Source organism: Gopherus evgoodei, chromosome 1 (genome assembly GCF_007399415.2).
Source record: "Gopherus evgoodei ecotype Sinaloan lineage chromosome 1, rGopEvg1_v1.p, whole genome shotgun sequence".
NCBI lineage: Eukaryota > Metazoa > Chordata > Testudines > Testudinidae > Gopherus > Gopherus evgoodei.
In genome coordinates, this window is record NC_044322.1 from 18,880,413 (window position 1) to 18,894,166 (window position 13,754).

The window sequence follows — 13,754 nt, forward strand, 5'->3', positions numbered from 1 at the left end:
TCTAGCCATTATCTTTCATAATTACAAACCCATTGTCAGTGGCATGACTGTATCTTTTTCATCTTTATTACAGCAGTAGTTCTAGGTCATCAGCTAAAGCCAGAAATGCTATTAATCAGGGTTATTTTTTTTCATTACATTGGTTTCAAAGCTAAATCACCAATTACCAGCGTAAGCCAGCTAATGTTTTCTTTCTGATTAAACAAAGTGTAGTGATTCTTTCCCTGCAAAAGCTTTCTTTCTTTAAATCAAGCAGCGTCTCTTTTCATTAGCTACAGTTAAACGCTATAAAAGAGAAAAACAATTACTACAGACTGTTTGACACTTTTACTATGTGAGCTTGAGATTTTCCAGAATTTTTTACAGGTTGTACAGTATATAAATATTGCCTAGCTGAAATCTGAAGTGATTTGTATCTGTATATATGCATGATTATCCTCAAGGGTGGAAAGCAGAAATTCTAGTGGTTAGAGCATTGCAGTTGGAATCTAGAAACTTGGGTTCTATTTGTTTCTTAACCACAATACACCCATCATAACCTCTGTGCAACTGGGGGACAATTATGCTCTTATCTGTACAATGGGTACAATAATGCTTCATTGTCCCACAGGAGGGTTGCTATGGTTACTGGACAACTGCATAGTATTCATATTAGCTCTGTTCCCATTGCATTTTTGCACTTGTTTATTTTCACTTGCCAGAATGGGGCAAAACACAAGTAGCCACATGAAAGCTTGTTTTGGGCAAACTTTGCTCAAGGGGTATCCCTGCCACTGCCTATTCCTATGCAACAGCTTTGCAGAAACCATCACTCTGCTGCCCTGTTATGGATAAACACTAGCCTGCTTGTGAGGAGAGAGAGTCAGGAAATATTCACTGGGTAGCATATGTTATTTTTATCTGCTGTGACTTGTTTTCTGTGATACTGTACCTTTAAATGCAGAATAATCCCCCCCCCCCCCCCCGCCTGTCCTCTGATAGTGACTAAAAGCCAGTTTTATCTTCAGTTCAGTGCAGTCACTCAGAAGAGATAGGTACACTTACTTGGTGCTCTCTCCTGGAGACCTTACTTTAGTTCATCCTGCTGATGGTGCTGCTTCTGAATGTGGTATACAGAGTATTCCGAGTGGAAGGCCATGACTGCTCCTTGTGCATGGAACCATATAACTCTCTGCTATATAGTTTATAGATTTTTAAAGCACATGAATGTTGAGAAACTAAAATAACTGGCCATTTCTAGTTTCTGGTAATGAATGGCTATAAAGCTCTTTGAGATCTCCTGAAGTAAAGTGTCACAGAGAGAGGCAAAGGGTTTCTAGGTTAATTTTTCTGCATATTTGGGCAGCAAAGGTCTTGTGGGGTGTTGAGAGACCAAGTAGCTTCAGCAGCAAAAAACTCATGACCACCTGCAGCTGACCAGAAAATTGAGGTTTTCCTACAATAACACCCTCATTCTCATAGATTCATTCATATATATATACAGGGCCGGCCTTAGGATTTATGGTGCCCTAGGCGAGATTATTAAACTGGTGCCCCTGTGCCTGATCTGCTCTTAGCAACACAAACATAAGCTTATAGTATTGGAAAACTTGCCACATTCACATTATTAAAACCAGTTTAACTTAATTAAGCATACTGTAATGCTGATGGACTAGCACTAAATAAGCAGCACTATAGAAAAACTTCTGATATGACAGAATGATGCAAATAATATATTTTTTTAATGTATCAAAATTTTATTGGAAATTTATATGAAGAGGTATTGAAACAAAGATTTGTTTTTAATTAAAAGCAATCTTTCTGGCTTTTTTGGCTGCAAAATCAGTAATAATGTCATCGTATGACAAAGACAAAGTCGTATCTTGTTCGATCGCAAGAATAGCAAGACCAGAGAAGCGTTCCTGACTCATTGTAGAGCGGAGATAGTTTTTAATGAGCTTTAGTTTTGAGAAACTCCGTTCTCCTGATGCTACTGTTACAGGAATTGTCAGTAGAATACGAGTGGCAATGTACACATTAGGATATATGTCAACAAGTTTCCGGGTATGAATAAACTGTACAATGTCCATCACCGATTTTGCATGTGGCAACATTGATGACAGTGTACTCAATTCTTCGTACAGTTCAAATCCATTTAAATCAAAACTATCACCGTGCTTCAGGAGGCTCTCTAGATTCTTGCACTTTGTCATTAGTTGCTCTTGTTTTCCTATTTTGTTGAATTTAGTTACGTCATACAAAAATCCAAACTGTTCATGGTGTACTTGCAAGGTATTAAACCTTTCATCAACAGCAGATACTGCTTTATCCATCACAACATTAAAAAATTGAACCTCAAATTTCTTTTCTGGATCGTCTATCGGCATGACCTGCTGTACAGATTCTTCACAAAGAAGTGTCCCTGGCCTTTTTAACTCATATTAACTATGTATTTACTTTATGAAAGTTGGAGAAAACATTGTGAAAACATAAAACATTGGCTGCCCAACTTCTGGGCTGGCAAAAGTTATACTGACTCACAAGGAAAAAAAAAAGCAGGAGAATCTTAGTACAACATATGGTCACTCTATACCAGGGGTCGGCAACCTTTCAGAAGTGGTGTGCCAAGTTCACTGTAATTTAAGGTGTCTCATGCCAGTGATACATTTTAATGTTTGTAGAAGGTTTCTCTCTATGTCTATATTATATAAATAAACTATTGTTATTATCTGAGGTCTTGGCCACCAGTCCTGCTCAGGCCACTGCCAGCTGAGTAAACGAAACCCCAAACCGGCAGCGGGCTGGTGGCTGGAACCCTAGACAAGGATCCCAGGCCCTGCTCAGCCCGCTGCTGGTCTGGGGTTCTGACCACCAACTCCTGCCAGCCAGGATCCCGGCCACCAACCCCCCCTCAGCCCGCTACCAGCCTGGGATTCTGCTCACCCAGGCTGGCAGGAGGCAGAGTGGCGCTGGCGGCTGAGCTCCTGACTGGCAAGGGGCCGGCAGCCGGAACTCCGGAGTAGCAGTAGGCTGAGTGCTGCTGGCACCCCAGACTGGCAGCAGACTGAGCCACTCAACCCCCCACCGGCCCTGCTCAGCCCGCCACCAGCCCGCTCAGCCCGCTGCCGGCTGAGTGAATGGAACCCCAGGCTGATAGCAGGTTGAGTGGTTCAGCTGGCCTGCTCAGCCCACTGCCAGCCTGGGGTTCCTTGGGGGTCCCCAGGCCAGCAGCAGGTGCTGAGTGGGGCCGATGGCTGGTATTCCAGTTGGCAATAGGGCAGCAGCTGGAACCCCAGAGCAGTGATGGGCTGAGCCGCTCAGCCTGCTGCTGCATACCATCAAAAATCAGCTCACCTGCCACCTTTGACACGTGTGCCGTAGGTTGCCGACCCCTGCTTTATACACTAGTAAGGAGATGAGCATATTACAGTCGTTGGAGGGCTCTTATCAGGAGTAACAGGCTATAGGAAAGTTAGTCAACATTTTTTATATCTCTGATGAAAACTGGCCCACTCCCTGCCTCAAACCAAACCTGTCACTAATAATTGTCAACAACTTAATTTTCTGTTTTTGGCTAAGATATTGATTTTAAAAAAAAATATATTGAAATTGGATTCAGGATTGTTAGCAAGAATTTTTGGCAAACAAAGTTGTTAAATGACAATCTAAATGGCAACACGGTACTGCTTTCATGCTTGGCTCACCCCCAAAAGCTGCAGTAGGGGAGGAGATGGGTGGAAAACTGCAGGATCCCAAAATCCACCTCTTGGGGTGCAGAGTGGCAACAGCAGCAGCAAACCCTCAGGTCCAATCACACGCCAATTGGCACCACCACCAGCCTTATGGACCATGGTGAAGTTAGCACAGCATCTGATCTCAGGGACAGGGCACCCATGGAGCCACAGCAGCTCATCCTGCCCTGTGCAGCTCCCCCCGGATGAGATGGATCGCTGGCAGCTGCCAGCCCGGGGGAGAGGCGCTCCCCAGCTAGGGTGGCCAGATCCAGATGTCCTGATATTATAGGGCCAGTCCCGATATTTGGGGCTTTGTCTTATATAGGCACCAATTACCCCCACCTAGAGTGACCAGACAGAAAGTGTGTAAAATCAGGACAGGGATGGGTGGGGGTGTAAAAGGAGCCTATATAAGAAAAAGACCCCTCTATAAAATAGGGATATCTGCTCACCCTACCCCTATCTTGATTTTTCACACATCTGCCTAACCCCAGCCAAACCCTGTGTGACATTTCAATTCTGGCTGCCTGCCCAGAATTACTTTCACTTACTTTCACTTTCATTCCTCAGCAGGCAGCCAGCCAGCCTCCTCCCCCCACCTACCCCCAGCACCTCACCCAACCCAGCCGTGATGGAGGGGAGGGAGGAGAGAGAGAGGGGTGCTCCTGGGAGGAGGGAGAAAGGAGGGGGTGCTCCGTGGGGCAGGGGGGAGAAGAATGGATGTTATGTGGGACAACAAAGGATACTGGTTCCAGAGCCACAGAGCCTGCCTCACCTGACCTCAGCCGGGGGGAAAGCGTCACACTCACAGGTGAGCTCCTTCCCCAACCCCTACCTCCTCCCCTTCCCAGAGACCCCAGCAGCCAATCCCATTCCTCAGACTGTGCTGCATTCGGCTCTCTCTAGGACCCAGCAGCCCTGCTTCTACACTGTCTGGGCTGCCTGGAGAGTGGTGCCCTCAGGCAGTGTGAGGCCCTACGCCGTTGCCTATTCTGCTTATGCCTAAGGACGGCCCTGTATATATATATATATATAAGAAGACCCTCCACCTGCTTATAGCTTTTTTTAAGAGCCATATCACATTGGCAGGTCATAGTTATCCTGTGATCAACCAAGACTCCGAGATCCTTCTCCTCCTCTGTTACTTCCAACTGATGTGTCCCCAGTTTATAACTAAAATTCTTGTTATTAATCCCTAAATGCACAACCTTGCACTTTTCACTATTAAATTTCATCCTATTACTATTACTCCAGTTTACAAGGTCATCCAGATCTTCCTGTATGATATCCCAGTCCTTCTCTGTGTTAGCAATACCTCCCAGCTTTGTGTCATCTGCAAACTTTATTAACACATTCCTGCTTTTAGTGCCAAGGTAGTAATAAAAAGGTTAAATAAGATTGGCCCCAAAACTGATCCCTGAGGAACTCCACTAGTAACCTCCTTCCAGCCTGACAGTTCACCTTTCAGTACGACCCGTTGTAGTCTACCCTTTAACCAGTTCCTTATCCACCTTTCAATTTTCATATTGATCCCCATCTTTTCCAATTTAACTAATAATTCCCCATGTGGAACTGTGTCAAATGCCTTACTGAAATTGAGGTAAATTAGATCCACTGCGTTTCCTTTGTCTAGAAAATCTGTTACCTTCTCAAAGAAGGAGATCAGGTTGGTTTGGCACGATCTACCTTTTGTAAAACCATGTTGTATTTTGTCCCAATTACCATTGACCTCAATATCCTTAACTATTTTCTCCTTCAAAATTTTTTCCAAGACCTTACATACTACAAATGTCAAACTAACAGGCCTATAGTTACTTGGATTACCTTTTTTCCCTTTCTTAAAATGGGAACTATGTTAGCAATTCTCCAGTCGTAAGGTACAACCCCTGAGTTTACTGATTCATTAAAAATTCTTGCTAATGGGGTTGCAATTTCATGTGCCAGTTTCTTTAATATTCTTGGATAAAGATTATCTGGGCCTCCTGATTTTGCCCCATTAAGCTGTTTGAGTTTGGCTTCTACCTCGGATGTGGTAATATCTACCTCCATATCCTCATTCCCATTTGTCATCCTACCATTATCCCTAAGCTCCTCATTAGCCTTATTAAAGACTGAGGCAAAGTATTTATTTAGATATTGGGCCATGCCTAGATTATCCTTAACCTCCATTCCATCCTCAATGTTTAGCGGTCCCACTTCTTCTTTCTTTGTTTTCTTCTTATTTATATGGCTATAGAACTTTTTACTATTGGTTTTAATTCCCTTTGCAAGGTCCAACTCTACATGGTTTTTAGCCTTTCTCACTTCATGCCTACATGTTCTGAGTTCAATAAGGTAGCTTTCCTTGCTAATCCTGCCCATCTTCCACTCCTTGTAGGCTTTCTGCTTTTTCTTAATCACCTCTCTGAGATGCTTGCTCATCCAGCTTGGTCTACAACTCCTGCCTATGATTTTTTTCCCCTTTCTTGGGATGCAGACTTCTGAAAGTTTCTGCAGCTTTGACTTGAGGTATTTCCAGGCCTCCTCTGCCTTTAGATCCACTTCTAGTGGTACGGCTGAAAATTAGAATCATTGTTATCTTTGGCTCTCTGATACTGTGGTGATCAGAACTGCACAAGCCTCAGGACACTGGGAGACGAGTTCTGCTCTCATTTACTCTATTTTTCTTGTTGATAGACTCCATTTATCTCTGTGAAATACTCCTGCTCTGTACTGATGTGAAGGAGAGGAGAATCAGTCCCAAGAATCTCGGGGCATAAGAACTTAATTCGTCTCCTTCCCGAAAACATGACTCAGCTTCAAGGATTGCCGGATCTGCCCCTCTTGTCTCTGTTAATGTTCCTGCATTTGATTAATTCAATACAGGTTTATACTTTAATGTCCTTACATATTTCATTTCATTTTTCTTGGCATTAGACTGATCTTTATTCCAGGCCTTTAATTAATATTCATCTGCCCTGTACATTTTAGCAGTGTGCTCTAATAAACACCCAGGTCTCATTACCATTTGAGAACTTGCTCTTCAAAAAAAAGTAGGCCCATGAATATGCTGGGGAATATAATAATTAGTCACTCCCCATTGTGAACAACTGCTCTCCATGGTGCCTTATACATGAACTTAACAACATATGCCTGGATATTACTAAACACCAGTAGGTGTCCTTTATCAGTCACCCTGGGCTTGTCTTTGAGTTGCAATGGAATTGATGAAAATTGCAGCTGCTTGGCCAGGCCCCTTGTTTATGCACTGTATACATGGTACATGTGGTACAGAAACAGAAATGACGGCGACTGCACAGTATGAATATTGCACTATGCAGAGCTAGGGCCAAGATATTTTTTTTAAATGGATGCCTTAAAGGAAGCTCTTAAGTCGCACTGCTTCCTTCATTGTGATTTATCTCCAAAATCCCTCCCAGCACACACAAGCATGCACAGCACTCGTTTATTATGATACTGCCCTGTGTTAAGTCTGAAGCAGATTCTGAACTCTGGAGCAGGGACCTGTCTTTTAGCTTTTACGATAAAGCCATGTGCATACCAAAAGCACTAAGTAAAAAGTAATAACTTTCTCCCACTAAGCAGCAGCTGTTTTATTCCTTAGAAGCAGGGAGGTTTTTCCACTTTCTGTCATGTTATCGTCCAAGGAATCTGCCTTTGGAGTGGGCAATGCCACAGAGACAAACCTAGGAGCAGAAACGACTAGTGAGTCCATGGCCTGGCAGTGTTTCTGACGTGTTTGCTCTTCTGCATGTAAAATTTAATTATGGCTCTTGTTTAAGTTACTTCTTAGTCATTTCAAAAGTAATTGAATCTGAAGCTGTGTCAGGTACTGAAGAATTCATTTAACATTTAAATGGATAAGTGCCACTCAGATGCTAACCCAGGCTGGCATTGCCACAGAATCCCAACAAACTCATTCATTACTGTGTAAGCAGAGATCTATGGAGCGAACCTGAGTTTCAGTGTTAGATGTGGAGAAGAGGAAGAAGGGCTAAGTAATGCAACAGCCAAGCTGCAAGCAGTGGGGTTTCAGTGAAGAGCCGTTTAATGACTGTAGCTGATTGGAGCACTCACTGCCATGGCGCCTCCTGTTGTTCGTTCAGGAATTAGCTCAATTCCAGCACTCAAAGTGCCTCCTGCTGGTCGGTGTCTCTCCTGCCTCAGGGCCCCCATGTCCCTCCCGGACCCCGGTGCCTTTTTCATAGAATCATAGACTTTAAGGTCAGAAGGGACCATTATGATCATCTTGTGATGGGTTGGATTACAGACTCCCCCCCCCGGAGCTGCCAACTGATGTACCAAGACTACCTCTGCTCCTGTTTTCCCTGCCAGGTCTGAACTCCAGCACCCTGTCTTGCTGAGCCAGACACTCCCATCTGCTCCAACACAGACCCAGGGTCTGAATTACTTGCCCCAAAGCTGCAGGTTTACCTGAAAACAGCTCACAGAAGTGTTCCTGTCTTTAACACCCAAATGGCCAACTCCCAATGGGGTCTAAACGCGAATAAATCCATTTTACCCTGTATAAAGCTTATGCAGGGTAAACTCATAAATTGTTTGCCCTCTATAACACTGATAGAGAGATATGCACAGTTGTTTGCTCCTCCAGGTATTAATACATACTCTGAGTTAATTAATAAGTAAAAAGTGATTTTATTAAATACAGAAAGTAGGATTTAAGTGGTTCCCAGTAGTAACAGACATAACAAAGTAAGTCACCAAGAAAAAATAAAATAAAATGCGCAAATCTATGTCTTATCAAACTGAATACAGATAATCTCACCTTCAGAGATGCTTCAGTAAGTTTTTTCCTTAGACTGGATACCTTCCAGGCTTGGGCACAATTCTTTCCCCTGGTACAGCTCCTGTTCCAGCTCAGGTGGTAGCTAGAGGATTCTTCATGATGGCTCCTCCTCTCTTTGTTCTGTTCCACCCCTTTATATATCTTTTGCATAAGGTGGGAATCCTTTGTCTTTCTCTGGGTTTCCACCCCGTCCTCAATGGAAAAGCACCAGAGTAAAGATGGATTCCAGTTCATGTGACATGATCACATGTCACTGTAAGACCCCAAGCCTTCATTCCTCCCAGCCTGACTCACAGGAAGGCTTGCTTGCAAACAGAGCCCCAGTCAATTGTCCTGGTTGATGGGAGCCATTAACATTCCAAACCACCATTAATGGCCCACACTTTGCATAATTACAATAGACGCTCAGAGTTATATTTCATATTTCTAATCCCAGATTCCAGAGTGCTACATTTATACAAATAGGATGATCACAGTAGATTATAAGCTTTGTAATGATACTTTTACAAGAGACCTTTTGCATGAAGCATATTCCAGTTACATTATATTCACTTATTACCATATTTTTATAAACCCATATAGACTGCACAACGTCACACATCTAGTCTGACCTTCTGCACAGCACAGGCTACAAAATCTTGCCCACCCACTCCTGTATCAAACCTGTGTCTGAGCCAATGAAGTCCTCAAATTGTGGTTTAAAGACTTCAAGGTGCAGAGAATCTTTCCTTGGGGTTTTGCCCACGGCAGTACCTCCACACTCTGGGTCTCCCCTCCCAGGGGAACCCCCAACCCTCTATATTCACCTTCCCTCTGGCTACTGCCAGTCATGATTTAGCCCCTCTGTCTGGGCCAAACTGCAGTCTGTAATGGCCAATCATCATTGGCAAGAGGGATGGACAAGCTGCCTCTGCCTATCCCTGGGCTGCACCTTTGCAGCCCCAGTACCTCCTTAGGCCTTTACCAAAGTCTCAGCTTGGGGAGTTGCCAGTCTGGAGCTCCCCAGCTCCTTTGCCCTTCCCCAGCACTGCTCTGCTTCCGGTACTGTCTGCTCCCAGGTAGATATGTCCTTCCCACTCCAAGCCTGGAGTGAGACTGATCCAGCTCCTCCCGTAGCCTTTATATCAGGGCCATCTGTGGCCTGATTGTAGGGATATTAAAGAAGGTACTAACAGTGATTACCCCAAGTGACAGTGAACCCCCCAGTTTCATCAAGTACAAAAATCTTTTAGTTCTTCTGTTAAAACTTGTAAGCTCCTGTGTGCAGAAAACATTGATTGTATCTGTCCTGTGAAAGATACTCTATTACTATGTAAAACTTACAAACAAGTTAATTGACTTTGTTCTTGAAGTAAACACTATGCTAGCCTTAAGCTGCAATTGATACAATGTAAACAAACAGACACCCACCCTCTGTGATTACAGGGCCGGGAATCTCATAGGAATTACACACCCCAAAAGTGGTGGAGACAGTAAATTAAAATATGGTTAAGATATGGAATGTATGTTGATGAATGCTTGATGTGCATGAATGGTTAGGGAGGTGCCAGCCTAAAAAGGGAGTATCCATCGGCCGAAGAATGTGTCAAGTGGACCACCAGACAACCCCCGGAGGGTAAACTGTGATCTACCCCATCACCTGGAAGGATGAGAAACACAAACGTTGGACAATGTGAAGCTATCAGGAATGTGCCATCTACTGATTGAGTCAGCAACAGCAGGATGAAACAGTTCCCATAGACTAACATAGGAATTAATTCCTATAAGTATGGAATCTAAAGACTGAGGACTTTGAGTCTTTGGTTCTGCTGCCAACCTCCAGGAGCATCAGGTGCATCTAACACAGACTCGGCTCCATTCTCATGACCAAGATACCTGGCCAGTAACTTGGCATGAGCAACTTCTAGGCTGGTAACTCCAACACCTATACAGAACTTGAATGAATGATTGTGTGAATGAATATATATATAATGTGTGTGTGTATAAGGAATAAGTAGTAACAGGAATTAGTCAAACAACATTGTTTACTTTTATCTTTTGTTTTATTATTATATTTACGATAAATGTGGCATCTTTGCCTTATCCCTCTTAATAAGATCTTGCTGGTTTTTATTATATTGGTATACCATGATTAGGTGTGGCCACAGCTGTGGCTGCCTCTTCACTCAGCCTACCTTTTCCCCCAGAAGCAGGGTAACTGCCCTGAGACAGTGACCCTATTGGAAGGCAATGCTACAAGCTTGGAAGGTTCACGACTTCTTTCCATCCTCATGTACCTTGTAGATTCAGAGATTCTAATGCCAAACAGGACCATTGTGCTCATCTAGTGTGTGCTCCTGTATGGTATAAGCTGAGGAACTTCCCCAAAATAATTCCTAGGGCATATCTTTTAGAAAAACATCCAACTTTGATTTAAAAATCACCAGTGATGGAGAATCCACCTCAACTCTTGGTAAATTGTTAATCTCACTCTTAAAAATATACACCTTATTTTCAGTCTGAATTTGTCTAGCTTCATCTTCCAGCCATTGGATTGTGTTATGCCTTTCTCTGCTTGATTGAAAAGCCCATTATTAAATTTAGGGGGAGGGATAGCTCAGTGGTTTGAGCTTTGGCCTGCTAAACACAGGGTTGTGAGTTCAATCCTTGAGGGGGTGATTTGGGGATTGGTCCTGCTTTGAGCAGAGGGTTGGACTAGATGATCTCCTGAGGTCCCTTCCAACCCTAATAATCCATGATTTATTCCCCATGTAGCTACTAACAGACTATAATGAAGTCATCTCTTAACCTTTTCTTTGTTAAACCAAATAGATTGAACTCCTTGAGCCTATCACTATAAGGCATGTTTTCAATCCCATTTAATCATTCTTGTAGTTCTTCTCTGAACTCTCACCAATTTATCATCATCCTTCTTGAATTGTGGGTACCAGACTTGGACACAGTATTCCCGCAGTGGTTGCACCAGTGCCAAATATAGAGATAACATAACTTCTCTGCTGCTACTCGAGATTCCCCTCTCTATATGTCTCAAGATCATATTAGCTTTTTGGCCATAGCATCACACTGGGAGCTCATGTTCCGCTGTTTATCCACCATGACTTTTACAGAGTCACTGCTTCCCAGGATAGAGTCCTCTATGCTATAAATATAGCCTACATTCTTTGTTCCCAAACACACACTTTGCAGGCCTGTTAAACAGGGACTGCCATTGGACCTGGCCTCTGTGTAAAGGAAGTGGAAGGCTCTTTGTGCTGTTGACTTACTGTTCTCCCATGCAAGGCCAGGTCTCATTGCGCCAAGGAGCCAGACCTGCTTATGTGATTCAGCAATATCTAGCAAAAAGAAGTTCTTCAGCTCATATCAACAGATGCTCACATCCTACCAAGTTATGGGACAGTTAGGTAGAAGAAACCAACTGATAAAAAAAAAAAAAAAGCTTGAGGATTGCATAACACCTACTTGATATTTTATAATAGAAGGTTTTCTTCTAGAGCTCTACAAGGCACCGTTGCCTCCTCTAAAATAACCCAGATTAATTAACCACAGGAAAACCACACTCAGATATGTTATCCATGAAGTCCCTGATGATCAGCCTTTCCCCAACCTCCCTGCATATTAAGGAGCTTAATTAAGGTTGGCTAGAATCTAGGGAACAGAATGACTGCTCAGAAAATAAACTGCAGCAATTGGGTGACTTCTCAATAAATCATTAAAAGGGTTTCCAGGGTTCATTTTGCAGCTGTTTTTGCCATTACTGGCAAGGAAACCTTGATTTTAGCAATAAGGTGATCTCCAAGAGAACTGATTTTCAGAAACAAATGCATTTCACATTTCTCATTTTCTATGGTTCAGTTTATAAGAATGGTCCTAAAGGAAGCAGAGTATTGTGATAGCAGTGACTACAGTGCAAACTAGTATAGTTGCCTGAGTTCGTAGGTCACTAAGTTTGTTTCTTGTTATTTTTGGCTTAAATGCCCTATTTGTCTATTTTCCAGTTTTCTCTGTTTATTATAACGATATGAAAGGGAGCAAAATGAAAGCATTTTAATTGTTTATGACATTGTATCTGTCAGAGATTATAGTTAATATTGCTAAAACCTTGAAGGAATAAAAACACTTGTATGTAGAGCTGGTTGGATATTAAAAATAATTCACAAATATTTTTCCAAATAAAAATGCTGAGACTGGTTTGGGAAAATATTATTTGTTATTTGCAAGTATTGGATCAACTGCTGTGTATTTGTGAAAATGTTTGTAAATCCTGAAAATTTGCTTTGCTCTGTGCTGGTCTTTCCTCTGTATTCTTATTCTAGTCTGGCAGTTTGCAGATCTGTTAAAGCTTGCACATTTGAAAGCCAAACTAAGGTTCAATTCTATCTTAGAGCAGCATTTCTCAGATGAGGCTACCATGCCACATGTGCCATCAGGGGTTTTCCTGTTGCCATGATGGTCTCCTGGGAAGAGACGGGGGAGAGGGCAAAGCAAGCACCCCCCTACCCCTGCAGCGCTCAGGGATTCCAGGGGCAGGCTTCAGCCTTCCCTGTCCCGCTTCAGGTGGGGAACTTCAGGGGTGGCTTCAACCCCCCATTCAGCCAGAGGCTCCGCTCTCCCCTCCCTCGCCTCAGCTGGATACTCCAGCTCCCACCCACCCGCAACTTCAGTTGCTTATTCACCCCCCCCAGCAGCGGGGCTCTTGCTTCAAACCCCCTTCCCCCAGTTTCAGCTGCGGGACCTTGCCCTGCCCCTGTACCTTGAATCCAGCTGTGGGGCTCTGGCTCTGGGCTTCAGTCCAAAGTGGTGGGGCTTGAGCAGGCCAGCCTTACAGGGTACCATGATCAAGAGGCAACGGTGGGATGAGCCTAGGGAGCGAGGCTATGAAAGGGAACTTGGGGCAATGGGGGGGGAAGGCAGTGGGGGCCAGGGGGATCCCTGGGAGGTGAGGAGAAGCAGCGGGGGCCAGACGCAACAGGTGGGGAGCCAGAGGAGGTAGCGGGCCAAGGGCACCAAAATACAAAATACATTATTTTTATCGAGTCTGAAAAAAACCTCCATAAATAAATTACAATGATGTGGATGTGGATATGTACATATTTATTTGTTTTTTGTAAAGTTAATTAAGTATTTTAGGAAAATTTGTCAGAGCAGCCACCAGCAAGAGTTAGTGGCCGCACACTGAGGCCACCAAAATTTTTGTTGTGAGAACCCTTGTCTAGAGGACCACTGTCAGTTTAACA